General features: G+C 44.6%; 1 pseudogene; it reads left to right on the forward strand.

The window, feature by feature from the left end:
- Positions 1-1,559: 1,559 nt before the first annotated feature.
- On the forward strand, positions 1,560-21,951 carry LOC134384224 (E3 ubiquitin-protein ligase RNFT1-like; annotated as a pseudogene).
- Positions 21,952-22,265: the final 314 nt, after the last annotated feature.

A 22,265-nucleotide genomic window follows, 5' to 3' on the forward strand; every position in this document is an offset into this window, starting at 1 on the left:
TACAAAATTGACTGCTAATGTTGCCAGTAAGAGGCCAGGTTGAGTGATCAACCTGGAAACAAAATTAAAAGTAATCAAGGACTACTGAGGTGGAAAATCAGTGACGGTTATTGCTTACTAGTCAGTCATGTCCCATTCCACATAGCTACAATCTTGAAGAGTAAGAACAAAGTAATGGAAGGTGATAAGGATTTGCCTTATTGAGGGCAACTAGACTAACAAAAATTCAAGAAGGGCCTAGATTAGATATGGAGAAGCTTCTAAGGACCTGGATTGAAAACCAGACACAGAAGTTTATCCCTCCCAGTGCCTTGATGATCACAGCCAAAGCAAAATGTTTGCCTGCAATGTTGAAAGAAAGGGCTGGATCCAACTATGATGTTGAATTTGCTGCTAGCTCTGGGTGGCTTAAACGATTCAAGAATCATTATTCATTACATAATGTGAAAGTGAGTGGTGAGTCTGCTAGTGCTGATGTAGAGACAACCGAAAAATTTTTGGTAACTCTAGATAAGCTGATTGTGATTTACCAGAGCAAATCTTTAATATGGGTGAAACGTCTCTACTCTGGAAATGGATACCTGAAAAGACTTTCATCCATAAAGAGGCCAAGGTAATGGCAGGTTTCAAAGTTTTTAAGGACAGGATAACAGTCTTGCTTGGGGCAATGTTGCAGGCTACAAATGAAAACCCTTTGTGATCTAGCACAATGAGAACCCCAGGGTCTTCAAGCATATTGATAAACACACACTGGGCTGGCAGATAGCTCAGCTGGTTAGAGAGCAGTGTAATAACACTAAGGTTAAGGTTTCAGATCCTTGTGCCAGCCAGCCACCAAATAAAAAAATTAAATGAATGAGTGAATGAATGAATGAATGAATAAATAAATAAATAAAATAAAATAAGTACACATTGCCAGTGAACTACAGGAACAATATGAAGTCATGGATGACCCAGCCCCTCTTCCAAGATGCCCTCCTGAATTACTATGTCAGTGAAATGGAGAAGTATTGTTTGGAAATTAACATACCTTTCAAGGTATTGCTCATCATTGATAATGCTCCTGCACATCCTCCTTTTATTGTTTAGATTCATTCCAATATCAAGTGATGATTCTTCCTCCAAACACCACCTCTTTGATCCAACCAATGGATCAAGAAGTTATACAGCTTTTACAAAATATAACCTGAGGGCTAGACGGTTAGCTCAGTTAGAACATGGTGCTGATAGCACCACTGTCCAAGGCTCAATCCCTATACCAACCAGCCACCCCACCCCAGAAAACCAAACCAAAACAAAAACAACCCTACTACCTAAGGAGGACCTTTGCCCGGGCTATTGATTGCCGCAACTGAGAGAGACACTGAGATGACACTTATGCAATTCTGGAAGGATTACAACATGTATGACTGCATCAGGAACCTTGCTTTGGCTTGGAGTGTTGTCACCAAGGAGTGTATGATGGCATCTGGAAGAAGACACTCAAGAGGTTCATCCATGACATCAAAGGATTTGCCAAGGATAAGGAGGTTGCAAAAATCAACAAGGCTGTGGTTGAGATGGCAAACAACTTTAACCTGGGTGTGGATGAGAATAACATCGAGGAGCTCCCAGAGGTAGCTCCTGAAGAATTGACTAATAAGGAGTTGCTGAAAATGGAATAGGAACACATAGCTAAAGAAGAGGTAAGAGAAAAAAAAAACTGCAGGAGAAGACAAAGAACTCCCAAGAACATTCACAGTGAAGGGTTTAGCAGAAGCTTTTGTAGACTTCATCAAGCTTCTTAAAAAGTTTGAAAACTTGGACCCAACACCAAAAGGTTTGCATTAATAAAGAGGAATGTTCGTGTTGCATTTTCTGCTTACATGCAAATCTATGATGAGAAAAAAAAGAAACAAACCAAGCAAATCACCATGGACCTATTTCTTAAAACAGTGGCACCTCCTCAAGAAGAGTCTTGGGCCCTTCAGGAGGTATTCGAGAAGAAGGCGTTTTGTTATAGGAGATGACAGCTCCATGCACGTTTTTGCCCCCTGAAGACCACCCAGTGGGACAAGATGTAGGTGGAAGACAGTGTTATCGATGATCCTGACCCTGTGTAGGCTTAGGCTAATGTATGTCCTTGTGTCTTAGTTTTTAACAGAAAAGTTTAAACAGCAAAACAGGAAAAAGTCTATAAAGTAAAAATGTTACAGTAAACTAAGTTTAATTGACTATTGACAAAATAAACTTTTAAAATAAATTTAGTATAGCCTAAGTGTCCAATGTTTATAAAGTCTACGGTACTGTAAAGTAATGTCCTGGGCTTTCAAGTTCACTTGCCGCTCACTCAGTGATTCACCCAGAGCAATTTCCAGTCCTGCAACCTCCATTCATTGTAAGTGCCCTATACAGGTGTGAAGATTAATTCTAGATGTCAACTTGGTTAGATGAAGGAATGCTGAGAAACCTGGTAAAGCAATCTTTTCAGGTGTGTCCATGAGGGTGTTTCCAGCAGAGATTTTAGTATGAGAGTCTGAGTGGCCTGGGTGTGAAAGACCCACCCTCAGTGTGGGTGGGAACCATCCAATCCACTGGGGTTCTGGAGAGAACAAAAGACAAAGAAAGAGGTGAAGCTCTCTCTCAGTCTGCTGGAGCTGGGACACACTCTTCTCTCCTGTCCGTGGACATCAGAGCTTGAGACTCTTCAGCTTTTGGGTTCCAGAACTTACACCAAGGACACCATCAGCTTTCCTGGTTTGGAGGCCTTTGAACTTGAACTGAGCCATGCTACCAGCAGCCAGTTTATAGACGGCCTATCGTGGGACTTTTCTTCATAGCCACGTGAGCTAATTCCCCTAATAAATCCCTCTCTTGCTTCCTCTTGCCATGTGATCTGCTTGTACCCCCTGGCTGCCTGCCACTTTCCGCCATGAGTAGAAGCAGCCTGAGGCCCATGCCAGATGCAGCTGTCCCAGAATCGTAAGCCAAATAAACCTCTCTTCTCTATAAATTACCCAGTCTCAGGTAATTTTGTTAAAGCAACACAAAATGGACTAAAAGGTATATCATTTTTAATCTTTTATGCCATATTTTTACTGTACCTTTTCTATGTCTACATATGTTCAGATACACAAATATTTGCCGTTGTGTTACAATTGCCACAGTATTCAGTACAGTAATATGCTGTACAGGTTTGTAGCCTAGGAGCATAGCCTATATCATATAGCCTAGGTGTTTGGTAGGCCTTATACTATCTAGGTTTCTGTAAGTACACTCTTAATGTTTGTATGACAAAATCACCTAATGATGCATTTCTTAGAACATGTCCCTGTCGTTAAGTGACTCATTACTGTACTCCCTATGCTGAATATCATCGGAAAAAGTAACGCCTCCATTCCTTCCCTCAAGGAGCACATAACCCATCTCAAGTGGAGTGTGGCAAAGTAACATACATAAAATGATCAGAGGGTGTACTAGTCAGTTTTCTGTCTGCTCATGGGTAATTTATAAAGAAATTAAATTTATTTCTTAAAGTTTTAGAGGCTGGGGAGTGTCCAATGCCCACGGAGCACATCTGGTTATGGTATTCTTCTTGGTGGGGGCTCTGTACAGAGTTCCATGGCAATGTAGGGTATCACATGGCGAGAATGGCAAGAGCATTTTCATGTGCTCTACTTATGAGTCACCAGTTCACACCCATGATAATCCATTACTCCATGAATGGGACTAACCCATCTATGGTCCAATCACCTCTTAAAGGCCCCACCTTTCAAATGCCATAATCTGATTTCCCACCCTCTTTACATTGTTACAATGGGGATCAAGTTTCCAACATATGAACTTTTAAAGGACATACTCAACACATAGCATTCCATCCCTGGCCCCCAAAATTCATGTTCTTCTCACAAGTAAATACAATCATTCCATTCTCTTAACCCCAAAGTTGTAACTCATCCCAGGACCAACTCAAAAGTCCAAAGTCTCATCTGTGAAATCAAAAGAAGTTATCTACTTCCAAGATACAATGGTGGGACAAGCATAGAGTACATATTCCCATTCAACAAGGGAAAAATAGGCCAGAAGAAAGGGGTAACAGGTCCTAAGCATGTTCAAAGCCCAGCAGAGCAGGCATTAAATCTTAGAGCTAGAGAATAATCTACTTTGACTTCATGTTTGGCATCCTCTGCACACTGGTGTGGGGATTGGGCCTCCATGTCTTTGGGTAGCTCCACTCTGTGGCTTTCTTGGGCTCAGTCCGTGCTTTGGCTCTTCCAGGCTGGCAGTGTATGCTGGTAGAACTACAGTTCTGGGATCCTGGTGGCTCTCATGACTCCACTAGGCATGGCCTTGGTGGGGGTTCTCTGCTGCAACTCCAACCCCACATTGCTCAGCATTGCTCTAGTGAAGGCTCTCTGGGGTGGCTCCACCCCTGTGATAGATCTCTTCCTGCATCCCCAGGCTTTTCCATACATCCTTTGAAGAGGACGTGGAGGCTGCCATGACTCCACAGCTTCAGCATTATGTGAGCTTTCAGACTTAAAACCATGTGGACGTCACCAAAGCTTCTGCCTAGTATCTGCTGAAGCTACAGGTCCAGCCATACCTGGGGCCAATTTAGCCACCATTGGAGCAGCTGGAGCAGCCAGGGTGTAGGGAGTAACAGTCCAAGGTGGTCCTGGGCAGCAAGCCCATGGAAGGTTCCCTGTTTCTTTTCTTAAAACCATTCTGTCTTACTAGGCCTCTGGGTCTATGACGGGAAGAGCAGCCTCAAAGATCTTCAAAATGCACTTAGGGGCTTTCTTTTCTCTTGATGATCCCTTCTTTCTATATTGATCTCCTTAGCAAACGTGTGCTGGGCTGCACACTTGGTTTCCTGTCCTGAACACACTTTTTCACTCTTTACATGGCCAGGCTGTGAGTTTTCTAATTTTTTACCCTCTGCTTCCCTTTTTATTATGAATTCTGCCTTTACATCATGCTTTTGGTGCCATAATCTAGAGAAACCTGTTAGAAGTAGCCATGTAGCTGCCTTAATGCTTTGTTGCTTGGAAATTTCTTCCACTAAATACTCTGATTCATTGCTCTCAAGTTCCACAGTCCATAAAACCTTGGGCGTGGATACAATCCAGCCAAGTTCTTTGCCAGTTCTTAACAAGGGTGACCTTTTCTCCAGTTTCCAATAAACTGCCTCTCATTTACATCTGAGATCTCCTCAAAATGTCCTTTACTGTCCATATTTATATCAGCGTTCTGATCACCATCCTTTAACCAATCTCTAAGCAGTTCTGAACTTTTCCTGGTCTTCTTGTCTTTTACTGAGCTCTCACCAGAATCACCCTTAATACTTCATTTACAGAAACCTAGGCTTTTTCTAGCCTGCTTTTCCAAATTCTTCCATCCTCTGCCTGTCACCCAGTTCCAAAGCCACTACCACATTTTCAGATATTCTTTATAAGAAACACCCACTTCTTTGTACAAGTTTTCTGTATTAGTCTGTTTTCTGTTGTTTATAACAGAATACCTGAAACTGGGTAATTTATAAGAAAAGAGGGTAAGTCAAAATGGAGACAGTAATGTGGAATGAAGTTGGCTGAAGATCAAGTGAAGGAAAGAATTGTTGCTCCAACTCCTGGAAGTGCTATGAGTAGACAACCTGCAGCTATCAGCTCCTCTGGGATTTCCTCAGCTGCAGAGGTTTGCCTTGCCTGAGCTCATGCTCCTTTTCACAATTGCTATCTAATGACTGAACAATGCAGAAATATAAAGGCTCAGCCATCTCAGCCCATCTTGGGACAACTCTGAGAGGACATTCTAACTCTAGAGCTCCTCATGGGATAGGCTGAGGCTGGTGTTAGGTCTGCATTGGACCTCCACTTTTTCTTTTTCCTAATTCCAGTTCCTTCCTTTCCCTTCCACAAGTGTCCATGTCAAAGTCACTCCTTAAGAAACACCTTTCATGCTAAATTCTCTCAGAGTTTATTTCCCAGGGAATCCAATATTACAAAGTTAGATAAATAGACTTCCATTAGGGGCCCACTCCAGGGGCAGGGAAGTGGAATTTGGGAAAGACTAATCAGGCCAGGGTATATCAAATGGGAGGGAGCAAGGGAGAAGATGGAGGCAAGAAGATCAGCTGGGAGGCCAAAAGGAGAGGAAGACCAGGGTGATGGCAGGGGATGAAAAGAATTCACGAGCCAATTTGAAGGAAAAAGAAAAGACAGGACTTGGCAGGAGATTATTTTCAGAGAAAAAAGTCAAAGATAAAAGATTTTCATCTTTTTTTTTTTTTTTTTTTGTTATCACATTACCAAAATAATAAGATTATTCTGATGGGTGGTTGTGCTAAACTGTTGTTCTGTTTTAGACTTGAGTTTAACTTGACAATAAAACTTCCTAGTAGAGATATATTGTGTGCAGTTGTGTATACAGAACAAGAGTAGATAAGAGATCAGGATGGAAGAGGTTGATTTGGGAGCTGTGTCAGATTGTATTTTCCACAGATGGCCAAACAATATTTGTCATCCCACATGCTCTGCTATGTTGTGAACTGGCCACTGCCCTTATCAAGAAATAAAATCTAATTTCCCTCCCCTTAAATCTGGAGAGGCTTCAACTAATGTAGAGTAGAAGAGATATAGTTGACTTCTGAGGCTAGGTCAGAAAAGACCATGCAATTTCTGCCTGATTCTCTTGGAATGAAGCCAGAGGCCATGTAAGAAGTCTGACTACCCTCAGACTACTCTGCCAGAGAGACCAAGTGTAGCAGATATCAGTTGGCATCAACTGCCAACTATGCGAGTGAACCATCTTGGATATCTAGCTCATCTTGGATGAGATGACTAAAGCTTCAGCCAACATCTGACTGCCATAATGTGGGAGACCTTAAGGGTGAACTACCCAGCAAACCCCTTCCCAAGTTCCTGAGCCACAATTGTTTTAAGCCATTAAGCACTGGGGTAATTTGCTCTGTAGCAATAGTAAGGGGAACAGGGTCATTAGTAGAGAGGAGAATAGGACCTCCCATTGTGTCCTGCACTGTAACCTCCCATTCTCCAATTTTGTTCCATGCCCCCGCACCCTGCCTCAACTACCCTACCCCATCATCATCTACCTCCCACATAGCTGCCAGGGATCCTTCTTAAGTAATTCCCAGATAATCTGATCATATCATTTCCCTTCCTGAAAACCTTCCATGGCTCCAAATGGCCTGGAAAGGTCCTCAAATTTAAATATGCATTATACTGTGTGAAGGATAATATCATGTGCCAACATGACTGGACCACATGGTGCCCAGACATTTGATCAAACATTATTCTGGACGTGTCTGTGGAGGTGTTTCTGGATGAGATTAACATTTGAATTGGTAGACTGAGTAAAGCAGATTGCTCTCCCTAATGTGGGTGGGCCTCATCTAATCAATTTAAAACCTGAAGAGAACAAAAAGGCTGAGTAAGAGAGAACTCCACTTGTCTGATTACTTGAGCTTTCTGGCCTCCAGACTCGAGCTAAAATATTGATTCTTCTTGGGTCTCAAGCCAAGTTCCACTCTGGGCTTTCAGAGTGGAACTAACATTATCTACTCTTCTGGGTCTCAAGCTTGCTGACTGCAGATCTTGGGACCTCTCAGTCTCCATACACACACACACACACACACACACACACACACACACACACACACACACACACACACACACAGAATCATATATATATATATATGATTCTGTTTCTCTGGAGAACCCTGACTAATACAGTGGGGTCCAGGAATTAATCTGCATTTTAAAACAAGATCCCCAGGTAATTCTGATTTTGATTCTGACACTGGTTGACAAAACATAACCTACAGGATACCCTTCTTTACCTCCCATTATTCCAGTCCACCTTTTGTTAAACACAAAAATCTCACCATCACCCTCACGAGGACAATGGCTTTGCTGGAAAACCTCTGTAGCTTCTATATTTATCTTCCAGCTTTCCTAGTTTAGCCTTAATTTCTATAACTTGCATTATAAAGACAATAATTTTATTCTCATTCTTGATATAAATGCATAAAATTGAATCTATACATTAATATTTTATGTAATGTGATTTAAAATATGCATGCGCATAACATTTATAAATTAAATAGTAACAGTAGGAAAAAATACTTTTTAGATAAACATTATTTACTCACCACCCTCATCTGTGCCCTCAAAGAATCTACTGCTCTGCCCCACTGTGTTGAAAACCACTACTTTAGCCAGTGAAGTTTACCTGAGGATCCTGTTTGTACTATTCTGTCTGCTGGGAAGATTTTTGTTTCTTTGACAAAAATTTATTAAGATTTAGCATGTTCCAGGCATGGTGTTATGCAACACATCCCCCATAGAGAAGTAACTGATTCTTTCTCTGAGAGCCTACTTTGATCACAGCCTCACCACTCCATGATAGGGTTAGCTTTCTCCTTCATTACACTGTGCAGCTTCTTAGATCAGGGACTACATCTTGTTCATTTTTGTATCTCAGTCATTGGCACAGTGCCCAATAACCAGTAGGAACTCAATTAATGTTCATGAATGAAGTACTAAATGAATGATGATAGCCCAGTGTCTGGCACATCACAGATGATCAATAAATATTGGTTGAAATAAAAGTGAATTGAAAGTGCAGGTCACAGAAGCAAGGGCAGAATTTCAAGAAGGAAGGATTATTGAACATTGTCAAAAAGATATCTAAAGCATGGTACTGATAATGCCAAGGTCCGGGGTTTGATCCCTGTACAGCCAGCCACTAGAAAACCAAACCAAAACAAAAAAATCTGAAAGATTGGGGATGGGGAGAAGGAGAGAGAAAAAGAAAAACATTGGATTTGACAAAAAAGAAATTAATGTTAAATCCTAGAATAAATAGCAATATGTTTATTGTAATAATAGGTTTATTATGTCACAGTCTTCACTACCCAGCTAGTTAAAATGCCCATACATTAGCTATCAAAGCATAAAGATCTCCCACTCACACTTGAATTTTAGATCTAACCATACAATGTCCTTTCTATAAAACGATGGGACCACCTCTTCCAGTCAAAATGGTGGAATAGACGGTCTGCAGCGTCACTTTCTCCCACAAATCAACCAATTTACAACTATAAAAAGCAATGACAGCCAGGCTGGGGCCACTAGAGCTCAGGGGAAGAGGAGAGACCTATGGAGTTCATGAAGGCAGGTGAAGTCAGGATGAGAGAAAGAAAACATCACTCCCACCACTTCGAGCCCCAGCTGCTTCAAGGCTGGAACTGGTGAGCACACGGAGCAGGAGCTGGCAAAAGCCACAGCTGTGCCCTTCCTACGAAGTTGCTTGGAGATGGCAGGGGAGGAGAGGGCCTTGGTGGACCTCTAACAGGGTTCCTGTGGACCCACATAGGAGCAAGGAACCACGACAACTGAAAAAGGGAGCCTTCCAGAGGCTGGTGAGTCTCCACAAGGGATTGACACATGGCCCATCCCATGGGAATTGTTTGGAGTGTAGGCGGTGGGGGAGATGGGCCCACCAGGAAAACACTGGGGCACAGCAAGGACAGCTGATCTGCCCTCCAATCAGCACAGGCCTAAATTGTGGAGACTCTTCAGGAATATAGAACTGCAGGGAGTGCAGTTTGCTGAAAAGACCAGAGTTTCCATACAACACAGGTGTACCAGAATTCACACGACCTAGAAGTACTTACAAAGTCAACTGTTAAAACCTGAGCTGCACAAAAACTCTTCCCCGGGGAATCAGCAGCAAAGCAGTAATTTGACCCAACCACAGGGCTCAAGTGCTGATCCCCACAGGAAGTTCCTCAATTTTAGAAGTAAGCAAAGGACAACAAATCAGTTACAGTGCAGTGTTTGAGTAGTGGAAACAGCGAATAATCCAACACAGACTGAAAGAAAAAACTAAATACCCATAGACCAGAGACAAAGTTTGATATTAACCAGTAAAGGTCTCACTTCACCTATAAAACCTAGAAGGACCAGAAGCCCCCTGGGTCCCCAAGCTGGCGGGGGGGGAGGGCCGGAGGCCTCAGCCATGCCCCCCCAACACCCACAACCAGCCCAGCGACAACCACCGAGCCACCACAGGAAGCACCCTGGGCCCCTGAGCAGGGACAGTGGGGGGCCAAGGGCCTCAGCCACACCCCCCAGGCACCCACACTCAGCCCAGCAACAACCACTGAGCTGCTGTGGAAAACACCCTGGGCTCCCAAGTCAGGGCAGTCAGGGGACAAAGTCTTCAGCCACACCCCCCTGACATCTGCATTCATCCCAGTAATGACCAAGCCACCACTGGAAGCCCCCTGGTCTCCCCTGCAAGAATGAGGGGGAGTGCTACGGGCCTCAACTACATTCCCCCTCCTTCTTCCTCCCACCCTATTTTCTTCCCTCTTCCCTTCTCCCCCTCACACCCAACAGCTCCACAACAACATTTTAGAATGTAAAAACAGATGGAGCCAAGGACAAACCCCTCCTCCCGCCACCAGGCAAGGAGCATGCCAAAACACCACTTCCATGGGGGTGGCCCACCGCAATAGCCACAGCTGTTGCAAAAGTGGCTAGATACCACAACCACCATGTAGATGTCCTGCCAGCCACTTCAGTGCATTGATACAAGGAGAGTCACCAGCAGAGACCAAAGAAAAGAAGAGGATGTCTCTCTCCACAAAGCCCATTCCAGAGTGGTAGAAGAAGCATCTACCCTATGATAATAGTGGGGAACCTGAACACACTAAACAGATCATCTAGGCAACAAGTCAACAGAGTAACCATTACTCTTTCAGGGGAGAAGAAATCTAGAGTTATCAAAGGTGGGAGGGGGGAGGGAGAGGGGGATGGGGAGAGATTAGATAAGGGGCATAGAGAATAAGTATGATTTGTAATAATGTATATGCTAATAATATTGAAAAAAAAAAAAAGATGGGACCACTAGCTAAGGTGTTATCACCCCAGATACTTTCTCCCTCCGTTCATTCACTGAACAAGTATACATTGTGTTACATACTGTGCTGAGCAGAGTGGCCTTCTCCAGCTAATGGTGCAGTCTCTACAAATAGAGCTTGTCTGTGCCTGTGGCTCCATTTTTAAAATCTTAAATCCTAAACTTGCCTGGATTCCCAGGACAGCTTAACTCCTGAGAAATTCCTGTTAGGAAACATTTAGAACTCTTCTGCCATTTGCTGCTTCCAGAAACAACACTAGCATGGGCATCTAGGATATCTCCCTGAGTAGAAACGTTGCCCAGAGAATGTCTTGAGAAACCCTGGTTTACATCCTATGGTCAAATAAGTGGAGGGCTTCTTTACTGCAGGGTTTGCTAGTCTTTTATATGCAAAGATGCATGTGGGGTAGGGGTGGAGGCTTGGGTAATATGGTATAAAGAGTTTTCTAAAGTCATCTAACTTTTTTTCCTTAGGTTTATTTTATAGGATATTGGAAAATACTGGCATAGATTATGTTCATTAATTCAGTCAACAAAAACTTTTGTGTGCCAGTTATGTGCCCAGCCCTGTGCTAAGAACTATGAATAAAATGGTGACTAACCAAACAGGCGTCTCCTTATGAAGTCTTGGGAGAGTATAGACATGAACCAAATACACTAAATTGTCAGTCAAATAATCACAGCAAATGTAAATTGTAGCGGTGACAGGTACAGTGAAGGAGAGGCACATCCCATGGCTAGATGAAAGCCTATAGCAGGGGCTTTCAGTCTGGGCAGGGTTTCAACCTGCCCTGAGGAGGTGACCTGAATAAGAGTTCACGTGGTGATGAGGGTGGAGAAGAGCACTTGCCCTGAGACAGGAGGGAGTTCAGTGAGTATGTGGGAAAGCAAGCAAGCCAGTGAGAGGATGGAGAACAAGATGAGGGTAGAATGGTAAGAAGAGACACACCATATAGGGTCTTATAGGCCATGTTGGGAATGTTTGTCTGTATCTGAGGCACAATAGAGGCCATTATATTTGTGTTTTGGGAAGATCATTCAAACTGCTGAGTGGAGAACCTATCAAAGGTGGGCAGAGCAGATCTAGGTGAGCTGTTCAGAAGGCTGTTGAAGTGGTTCAGGATGATGGCAACTTGGCCCATGATGATGTGATAGGAGAGATGCTGAAAAGAATTCTCATGTGTCTAGATTAAGTCCCTCTTCTACAAAGCAGCTGAACCCACACGGAGCTGGCTTTGTGGATTCCCAGCCACCTGTCCACTTCACCAGAGATCTCCCCTCTGTACCTGAAGGATTGGGGATGGGGAAGGGAGTGGTCTGCTCTTACCTCAATTCATTCAAGCAAAGCATCGTATAGAAACATTTGTCTTAGGATTAGAGTTGCTCTCTGGAGCATCTGTCATTGGGATCCAAAGAGAACCTCAGGACTGTCTTCCAACCTAACACCCCGTTTTGGGGGGCCTGTCCTTTACCCCATGTAACTGCAAGTTTGTTGTCTGTATCTGAGAATTTCAAAGTTGGGAGGGATCATAGAGGTCTCCATTACCTTCAACTGTATGCAAGAATTCCTTCTATATGTCTGCAAACATCTCAAACAAGAGTCAACTCATTCTATCCCCAATTACACGAAGTATTAGGACCCCAGATCCTACATTTTCACCCTGTACTTGAGCATCTGGGGTCGTTAGAGGTTAACACCATCTCACAACTCACTTGTAACAATTCCTCACATTCTTACAGTTACATACTCTCTTTCCTCACGACAGCTTCAGTTTACAGAGAGGTTAAGTGCCATGCCCAAGGTCACACAGTAAGGAAATTTAGGGTCAGCTCCCTTTACAAAACATTGCTTAGAACTTAGTCAGAATTCTACATTATGCATTCTGTATTATCTGGAATTTTACAATGAACACGTGTAACTCCCCTGCATCTCTGCTGAAGTCTCCTTTCACTAAATGTTTACACTTAAATGTTATAACTTCTTAAATGTTATATTTTAATTATTCATTGATTAATTTTAAGTGTGCTTGGGTTTTGTCCTCCTCAAGCAACTTCTGGGTAGGGATCAAATTGTTGAAGTTGAAGTTGATCAAATCATTTCTGTCAGGCCCAGACAAAATAGAACCAGGAAAGGCATGAAGGAGGGGACTCATGGTTGCTTGTCTAAGAACTGCTTCCCAGGATGTATTAGTTTTCTGCTGTTTATAATGGAATACCTGAAATTGGGTAATTTATGAAGAGGATGCAATTTATTTCCTACAGTTTTGGAGGCTAGGAAGTCCAAAGTCAAGCTGTCTAACTGGTGAAGGCCGTCTTCTTGGTGGAGACTCCCTACAGAGTCCTGTGTTGATGCAGAGTATCACATGGCAAGGGCTGAGCCAGAGCACATTTCCACATGCTCTCTTCCTCTCCTTATAAAGGCCCTAGTCTACTCCCTGATAACTCATTAAACCATTAATTCATTAACATGAGTGGATTAATACATTCATGAGGTCAGAGTCCTCATGACTCAATCACCTCCCAAAGGCCCCACCTTTCAAATACCGTAGTCTGATTTCCCATCCTCTTAACATTGTTACAGTGGGGATCAAGCTTCATTGAGCTTTAGGGAGACATTCAAACCACAGCAAAGGATCTTCTAAAAACCCATCAGAAATCTCTTCACGTCTTTCACGTCCTTCATGCATCTCCTGCTTTGCATGTACACACGTTTCTGTGACAGTTTATCATCAGATATTATTTAGAACTGTGGTAACTTATATACGATGCTCCAAGAAGAAACTGCCCAGTAGTGGCATTTCAACTAATGAACTGATGACAAAAGATCTGACTTTGAGCCTCTGAAACCAACAAACTCTGTTTCCAAGCAGCATATGTGACACTCCCCCTTTTTGCCAATTAAAGCTTTCTCTTACCCCTCCCTCACTGAATGCATTAATGGCTTGCCATGGTATACATTCCAGATTACAATCCTATTTTCTATTCCTGAGTAAACAACATTTTTTTTTGTTTGTTTGTTTAAAAGATGACCGGTAAGGAGATCTCAACCCTTGGCTTGGTGTTGTCAGCACCACGCTCAGCCAGTGAGCCAAACAGCCATCCCTATATAGGATCTGAATCCGTGGCTTTGGTGTTATCAGCACCGCACTCTCCCGAGTGAGCCACGGGCCGGCCTTAAACAACATATTTGGAGATATGTTTCTCTAATGTGTTTTTTCTGGGTTAACAGAATCATGTCCTACAATTTTTCTCCTTGTATTTTCACTATGGGCACATGGAAATGCTTAATAAAGATTGGTTAGTTGATTGATTAAAAGGAACTCACAATTTTAAAATGTCATGGAAATACTGTTTATACTCATGCTACATATACACAAACATTTGCAGAATTTCACTTTTTTTCTACTAGATGATTTTACAGCTGTTTTGAGAAGCTAGGTTTCCCCAAAGCTGGTCTTTTCTAGCTAATAGTGGGGTTATAGAAATAACTTGTGAGATTTCAGAAGTTGATTGCATTTGTGTGACAGACTTCATGAGCTAAACACTTCTGGAAATATCTGAATTTGCCACTTTTTGTCCAATTGAAACAGTTGGTGACAGAAGCACTCTGTTCTATCAACTTTATAACCACACCAGTTTTTATAACTGGGTGGAATTTGAGATGTGAGAGATAGGAAGACTACATAGAATACATTATCAAGAGCTCGTTAAATTGGAATCCCCTCCACCAGGTACGGGAAACGGCAAGAGGATTTTGCCTAATACCCAACAAGGAGCTGCAAATAGAGCTTTTACTGTCTTTGACTTTAGAAGCTTTGTCCAATAATTGAGAGTCCCTGAATCCCCATCTCCCTTGCAAGACACCTAATTCTCAACTGTAAACTGATTACAATCAAATGAGATACCCTCCTGTGGTTGCTGCAAACTATTGAGGTTAATGCACCATTCTTAATGCAGGCAAATACTAACATAGCGACTATATATTTCCCCATTACATGAGTGACCTATGAAATTGTCTGTAATTTTTGTCATCAGATTTTCTTGCTAAAGTATTGTACCTGTTTACAACAAAGGGGAGAACAGATATAGGTTAGGCAATCATCAGGGTCACCCATATGTTACGATGACTTAAAAGCAAATGCTTTACACAGACTGGGCAGGGGGGAACCCTCCAGGATTCACATATTATTCTTAAATATTTGTAAAACACAGAATCTCTAGGCCTCAATTTCTTTATTTGAAAAAAGGGGATTATAAGCCTACCTGTCTCCTGGGGTTGTTGTGAGGGTGAAGTAAGCTAATGTGAGGAAAGTTTTAGCAGAGTGCCCGGCATGTGGTAATGTTCAATAGTCTGGCTTTTATTTTTACTATCTATTGGTGAATGGATCATGTAACAATTTATAGGTCACATTCCTACTCATAGCCATGCCATTTCCAACAACCTGGTTTATATGGGATACAGTGGAAAGTGTCTCATGGTGGCAGTCAGTAGACCTAAGTTCTATCCTGCGCCTTGCAGAACTATGTGCCTAATTGGGAAAGTCACACAATGTAGAATTAAAGAACTTTATGGAGGTAGATTGTGTCTGAAGACTCTAGGGCCCCAGAAAGGTGCTACTGCTCCTTTCCCTTTGACTTTACTTCCTCCTTCTTTAAAAACAAAACAACCATTATCACCACCGAAAACTGTAATTAGCCTCTCCAAGTCTTAGTTTCCTAATGTGCAATTAAGATCATCACATTGGGGAGTTGCCGGTTGTGGGGTGTAAGGTGATGGCTCTGAGGGAAGGGCTTGAGGTGGCATGAACCACTGTTCCTGCTGCTGCTGATGATGGCTCCGTCCACTCCTGGTCATGAGAGGAGATGGAGCCCTGAAGCAAAGAAATCTGGATCAGAGAAAAAGCATTCAAAGGCCACACAGGCCAACTCTAGGCAACTGCACAGTCGTCCAGGAACAGCAGGCAGTGAAGATTCCTCAGCCTCCCAGTGTGTCCATACAAGATTGACAGGAGAGGGTTCTTGTCTTCATTCTAGAAATGTTCATATGCAGATAAACTCCATACCTAAAGAATGTGCAGAAAATCCAAGCTCCAGAAATATAAGGTCAGGTACACATAGCCGTACGCCTGACTATGTACATAGTCGCTTACGGAGTTACTCCCACAGTGGAGCAAGGCACCTAGATGACACTGCCATGGAGTCTGGAGAACAATGTAGTAGGTCCTCCTCAGAATTTCACTGTCTCTTCAAGTGGTTGCAAAAAAGTCTTCCACATATTTTGATTCTGGCTGTCAAATTTGGTATGCAGCGTATAACAGGAATTTCTCTTGGAGTTGGGCTGCAAACAACTTTTATGTATGCAGACAAAATCACTGTAAATCAGACTTTTCTAAGAGAAACCTCCCCAAAGAGGTGTGCTTGGTTACTGGTATTCCTAGCAGGATCTTCTGTTTTTTTATATTACACCCTTTATTTTAAATTGCTTAATTTTTAAAAATCCTACTTTGGACCATTTGAGCGTCTGGAAAGTACTTTGTTTTGTTGAAGTTACAGACTTAGTTCTGAGGTTCCTCTTCTTAAAATGCCTTATTTTTGGCTTGCTCTGCTTCCAACATCTTGCCAATATGAGACCCCGGGTCACTGTCACCACCACCAGATGGACTTTGGACTTCCCAGCCTCAGAAACTAAGCAATACGTTTTGTTTTCTTTATAAATCACCCAGTTTCAGGTATTTTATTGTAAGCAACAGAAATGGACTAATACAGAAAATTGGTACCAGAGTGGGATGTTGCTTATAACAAATACTTGAATGTGTGGAAGTGGCTTTGGAACTGGGTGTTAGGCAAAGGTTGGAGGAGTTTGGAGGACTCAGAAGAAGATAAAAAGACAAGGGAAAGTTTGGAATGTCTTAGAGACTGGTTACATGGTGGTGAGCAGAATGCTTATAGAAATATGGTCTGTAAAGGACAAACAGAGAGAATCCAATCAAGATGGCAGAATAGACGTCTGCAGCGTCACTCTCTCCCACAAATCAACCAATTTACAACTATAAAAATGTAACATCAGCCAAGCTGGGGCCGCTGGAGCTCAGGGGAAGAGGAGGAGAGACCTACAGAGTTCATGAAGGTGGGAGAAACCACGATGAGAGAAAGAAAAAGATGCTCTGAGCATTTCAGGCCACGGCTGCTTTAAGGCTGGAGCTGATGAGCACATGGAGCAGGAGCCGGCAGAAGCCACAGCTGTGCCCTTCAGATGGTGTTACTTGGAGGCGGCAGAGGAGAAGGCCTTGGCGGCCCCCAGGACAGCAAGACCACTAATAGGGTTCCCATGGACCCACACAGGAACGAAGAGCCAGAACAGCTGAAAATGGGAGCCATTCAGAGGCCGGTGAGTCATCACAAGGGACTGGCGCAGGGCCCGTCCCATGGGAAGTATTTGCAGCATGGGCGGTGGGGAGACATGCCCACCAGGGGATCACTGGTGCACAGCAAGGACAGCCGATCTGCCCCTCAATTAGCACAGAACCACTCAGAGGAGAATGGTCGGGAATGCAGAATTGCATGGGATACAGTTTGATGAAAAAACTCAGGCCCAGATCAGAGATTCTATAGAACACAGATCCACCAGGTCTCTGGAGAGCCGGAAGTACCTATAAGATCAACCACTAAACCCTGAGCTGCACAAGAAGCCTTCCCTAGGGAAACAGCAGAAAGTAGCAATTTAAACAACCACACAGCTCAAGTACTGGTCGCCACAGGAAGTTCCCTCTGTTAGAAGCAAGCAAAGGACAAAAAATTAGTTCCGGCCCAGGCACACCACCAGCACCTTAGGGCCTGCCCAGGGACCCGAGGCAAGAAGAAGGGGACCGGACCTCTCTCCCACAACCAGACACACTGAGCCAGTGCCTTGGGGCTCACCCAGGGTATGGAGTTGAGGACCAGACCACCCTCCCACAACCAGGCACAACCTGCCAGCACCTCGGAGCCCACCCAGGGACCTGGGGCAAGGAGAAGGGAAATGGTCCTCTCTCCCACAACCAGGCACACCATGCCAGAGCTTCAGGGCCTGTGCAGGGACCTGAGGCATGGAGAAGAGGACTGGACCCCCTTCCCACAACCAGGCACACTGAGCCAGCGCCTTGGGGCCCACCCAGGGACCCAGGGTATGGAGTCGGGGACTGGACCTCTTTCCCACAACCAGGCACACTGCACCAGCACCTTGGGTCCTGCCCAGGGACCCAGGGCATGGAAAAGGGGACTGGACCACCTTCCCACAACCAGGCACACTGAGCCAGTGCCTCGGGGCCTGCCCAGGGACCTGAGGCAAAGAGAAGGGGACTGGACCTCTCTCCCACAACCAGGCACACTGCACCAGTGCCTCAGGGCCTGCTCAGGGACCTGAGGCATGGAGAAGGGGACTGGACCTCTCTCCCACAACCGGGCACACCAAGCCAGCACCTTGGGGCCTGCCCACAGTCCCGAGGCATGAAGAAGGGGACCAGACCACCCTCCCACAACCAGGCACACCATGCCAGCAACTTGGGGCCTGCCCAGGGACCCAGGGATGGAGAAGGGGACCGGACTACCCTCCCACAACCAGGCCCGCTGAGCCAGCGCCTTGGAGCCCACCCAGGGACCCGGGATCTGGAGTCAGGGACTAGACCACCCTCCCACAACCAGGCACAACATGCCAGCACCTTGGAGCCCACCCGGGGACCTGGGGTATGGAGAAGGGGACTGGACCTCTCTCCCACAACCAGGCACACCAAGCCAGTGCCTCGGGGCCCACCCACAATCCCGGGGCGTGGAGAAGGAGACCGGACCACCCTCCCACAACCAGGCACACCACGCCAGCATCTCGGGGTCCGCCCAGGGACCCGAGGCAAGGAAAAGGGGCATGAACCTCTCTACCACAACCAGGCACACTAAGCCAGTGCTTCAGGGCCCACCTGGGGACCTGAGGCATGGATAAGGGGACTGGACCTCTCTCCCACAACCAGGCACACCAAGCCATTGCCTTGGGGCCTGCCCACAGTCCCAGGGCATGGAGAAGGGGACCGGACCACCCTTCCACAACCAGGCACACCATGCCAGCACCTCAGAGCCCAACCAGGGACCCAGGGCATGGAGAAGGGGACCGGACCTCTCTCCTACAACCAGGCACACCAAGCTGCCGCCTTGGGTCCCCCGCAGTGACCCGAGGTATGGAGCCAGGAACCAGACCCTCCTCCCACAACAAGGCACACCACGCCAGTACCTTGGGGCCTTCCCAGGGACCCGAGGCAAGGAGAAGGAGACTGGACCTCTCTCCCACAACCAGGGACACCATGCCAGCACCTCAGGGCCCACCTGGGTACCCGAGGCATGGAGAAGGGGACCGGACCCTCCTCTCACAACCAGGCACGCCATACCAGCAACCTGGGGCCTGCCCAGGGATGCGAGGCAAGGAGAAGGGGAATGGACCTCTCTCCCACAACCAGGCACACAGCGCCAGTACCTCGGGGCCTGCACAGGGACCCGGGACATGGAGAAGGGGACTGGACCCCTCTCCCACATCCAGGCACATGGCACCAGCACCTTGGGGCCTGCCCAGGGACCAGAGGCATGGAGAAGGGGACCAAACACACCCCACAACCAGGCATACCGCCAGTGCCAAGGAGCATGCCAAAAACAGAACCTCCACGTGGGCGGCCCACCACAGCCACCACAATAACCATGGCTGCTGCAAAAGTGGCTAGATGCCACAACTACCACGCAGATGGACCACCAGCCACTGGAGTGCATTCACACAAGAAGAGTCACCAGCAGAGACAAAGAAAAGAAGAGGATGTCTCTTTCCACAAAACCCATTTCAGAGTGACAGAAGAAGCATCTGCTCTATAATAATATTGGGGGAACTGATCACATCTCTCAGCATTGGACAGATCATCTAGGCAACAAGTTAACAGAGTAACCATTATTCTTTCAGAAGGAGAGAAGAAATCTAGGGCAATTAGAGAGGGGAGGGGGAGGGAATGGGGAAAGGGGAGAGGTTGGACAAGGGGCATAAAGAATAATTATGATTTGTAACAATACATATGCTAGTAATATTGCTTTAATCAACATATCTCAATGTTCAACCCCCAAAATATGTATAATTGATTTTGATTCAATAAATAAAATTAAACAACAACAACAAAATGCCTTATTTTATTGGTGCTTTCTTTCATGCCTTTTAAATCCAAGGGTTACTGGTGTATGCTTTTAGAAAAATTATGTCAGTACTACCAAACTTGTTCCCATACTAGTTTGGTTTCATTACCTTATAAGCTACTGGGAGTTTGCTAATGTAACTAGACGGAGTCTTGGGATATTGCTGTCTTTACTCCACCTCATACTAAAACTTTTAGACTTTTTGGACATCTGAGAACATTTTTTTTTAAATTATACTCATGGCTAAGATTTATTACACCAAATGATACCAAACAAAAGTAGCAAGAAATAGATGTGCATTTGTGGAGTCCAGAGAGGTCCAGCACAGGCTTCTGATGTCCTTTCTCATCCAAGACCACAGGACTGTTTTCTCTTTCTGGCAGCAAACTACAGGGACATTTGTGGAATGTCTCTGTCCATGGAAGCCTGTTTGAGTCTCAGGGTCCAAGGTTTATATGGAGGGGCTGGTCATGTAAGCATATTCTCTTAGCAACCAGCCATGGCAACCAAGCTGCAAGACTCCAACAGAAAAATCTAGGTGCCCATCATCAATCTTGATGTTTTATAAAGAAACCTGATGATCTGGTCTGGCACAATCCATTGCTTCTGCCACAATATCTCCAGTTTATCCTCTGTGGGGAGCCCAGGGCATCTAGGAGAGTCCCTGTAAGAGAAAAATAATTCAAATGGCAGCAGATTTCTCATCAGAAACCATGGAAGCCAGGAGGACATGGCACAGCATTTCTCATGTTCCCAAGCCACTTAGGTCACGCAGGAAACAGCTGATTCTTTTGGTGGTTTTCTAGGTGGTGCTTGCATTGCCCTGGTTGAGAGGATGCATTAGGATTCTGGTATGAGTTTAACTGGCAGCTCTTTCTGTCTCTTTCTTAGATTCTTCCTGGGAATCTAAGAAAGCCTCAAGTCCTGTGCTCTGGTAGAAGATTAGTTGATAACCCACATGTTATAACCTTGGCTTGTCTGGGGATGTTTTTCTTCTGGGTCTAGTAAGATTACTACAATTAGTTCTGGAGGCTGGGAAGTCCAAAGTCCAGGAAACACATCTGGTGAGGGCCTTCTTCAGAGTGGTGACTTGCTGCAGCAACTCGGGGTACCACATGGCAAGAATTGGCTGAACAAGAGAGAGGGGATATCTGAGAACTTTCAGATGGTGTATTAGTCCATTTCTGTTGCTTATAACAAAATACATGGAATTGTGTATTTTATAAAGAAAATGAAATTTATTGCTTACAATTCAGAGGCTAGGAACTCCAAAGTCCAGGGAACATATCTGGTGAAGGCTTTTTTTGGTGGTGACTTCAGTGATGGCAGGGTATCACATTGTAAAAATGGCGTTGCAGAGAGAGACTAACCTCCTCATTCATTCTCCTTTTAAAGCCCTCCAAATCACACCCATGAGTACCATTTTTAATCTGTTATCTGTGGCACAGTCCTACAATCTAATCAACTCTTTGAGGCCCCACCTTTCAATTACTGTAATAGGATTTCCCACCCTCAACAATTACAGTGGGGATTAAGTTTTGGTAGGACATTCAACCCAAGGCAGATGGGTTTTGGGAATATTTTTTATACGACCGAGTTACTATGTGTCTGCCAGCAAGAAACAGTGTTCAGGTATGGATGATATTTGCTCAATATGTCAAACTAAATTTCAGAAGCGAATGCTTCTTATCTGTCAGTATATATTTTGTGAAGAGTACATAACCTTATGGTTTAACAGAGAAAACATGTCTGCTGTGCAGAACTGTGATTTCAGACCATATAAACAAATGGAAAGATGGAGCCATTTCATCACACCTTCAAGTATATTAAGGCCACAAAACACTAATTTCATTTCATTACAGTGACTCATAATAAAGGCATGTTGCTTTGCCCCCCACAGATTTGTCACCCCTTTTCCCCTGGGTGATGGAGCCACAAAGGGTTACTCAAAGCCATCTCTTCTGAGCAGTGAGAAGCCCCGAAGTGGTTAACTTCCTGGAATCCTCAAGATAGAGGCATTCCTTTCATTTGGGAAATTAATCACGAATTGGGGTTCCCTTCCTGTATTTATTCTTTAGCCCAGGAAGTTACAGCAAGAGACATAGGTGGTGTTATAGTTTAACAATATAGGCTGGTAACTTTCA

The sequence above is a fragment of the Cynocephalus volans genome, chromosome 8, assembly GCF_027409185.1.
Source record: "Cynocephalus volans isolate mCynVol1 chromosome 8, mCynVol1.pri, whole genome shotgun sequence".
NCBI lineage: Eukaryota > Metazoa > Chordata > Mammalia > Dermoptera > Cynocephalidae > Cynocephalus > Cynocephalus volans.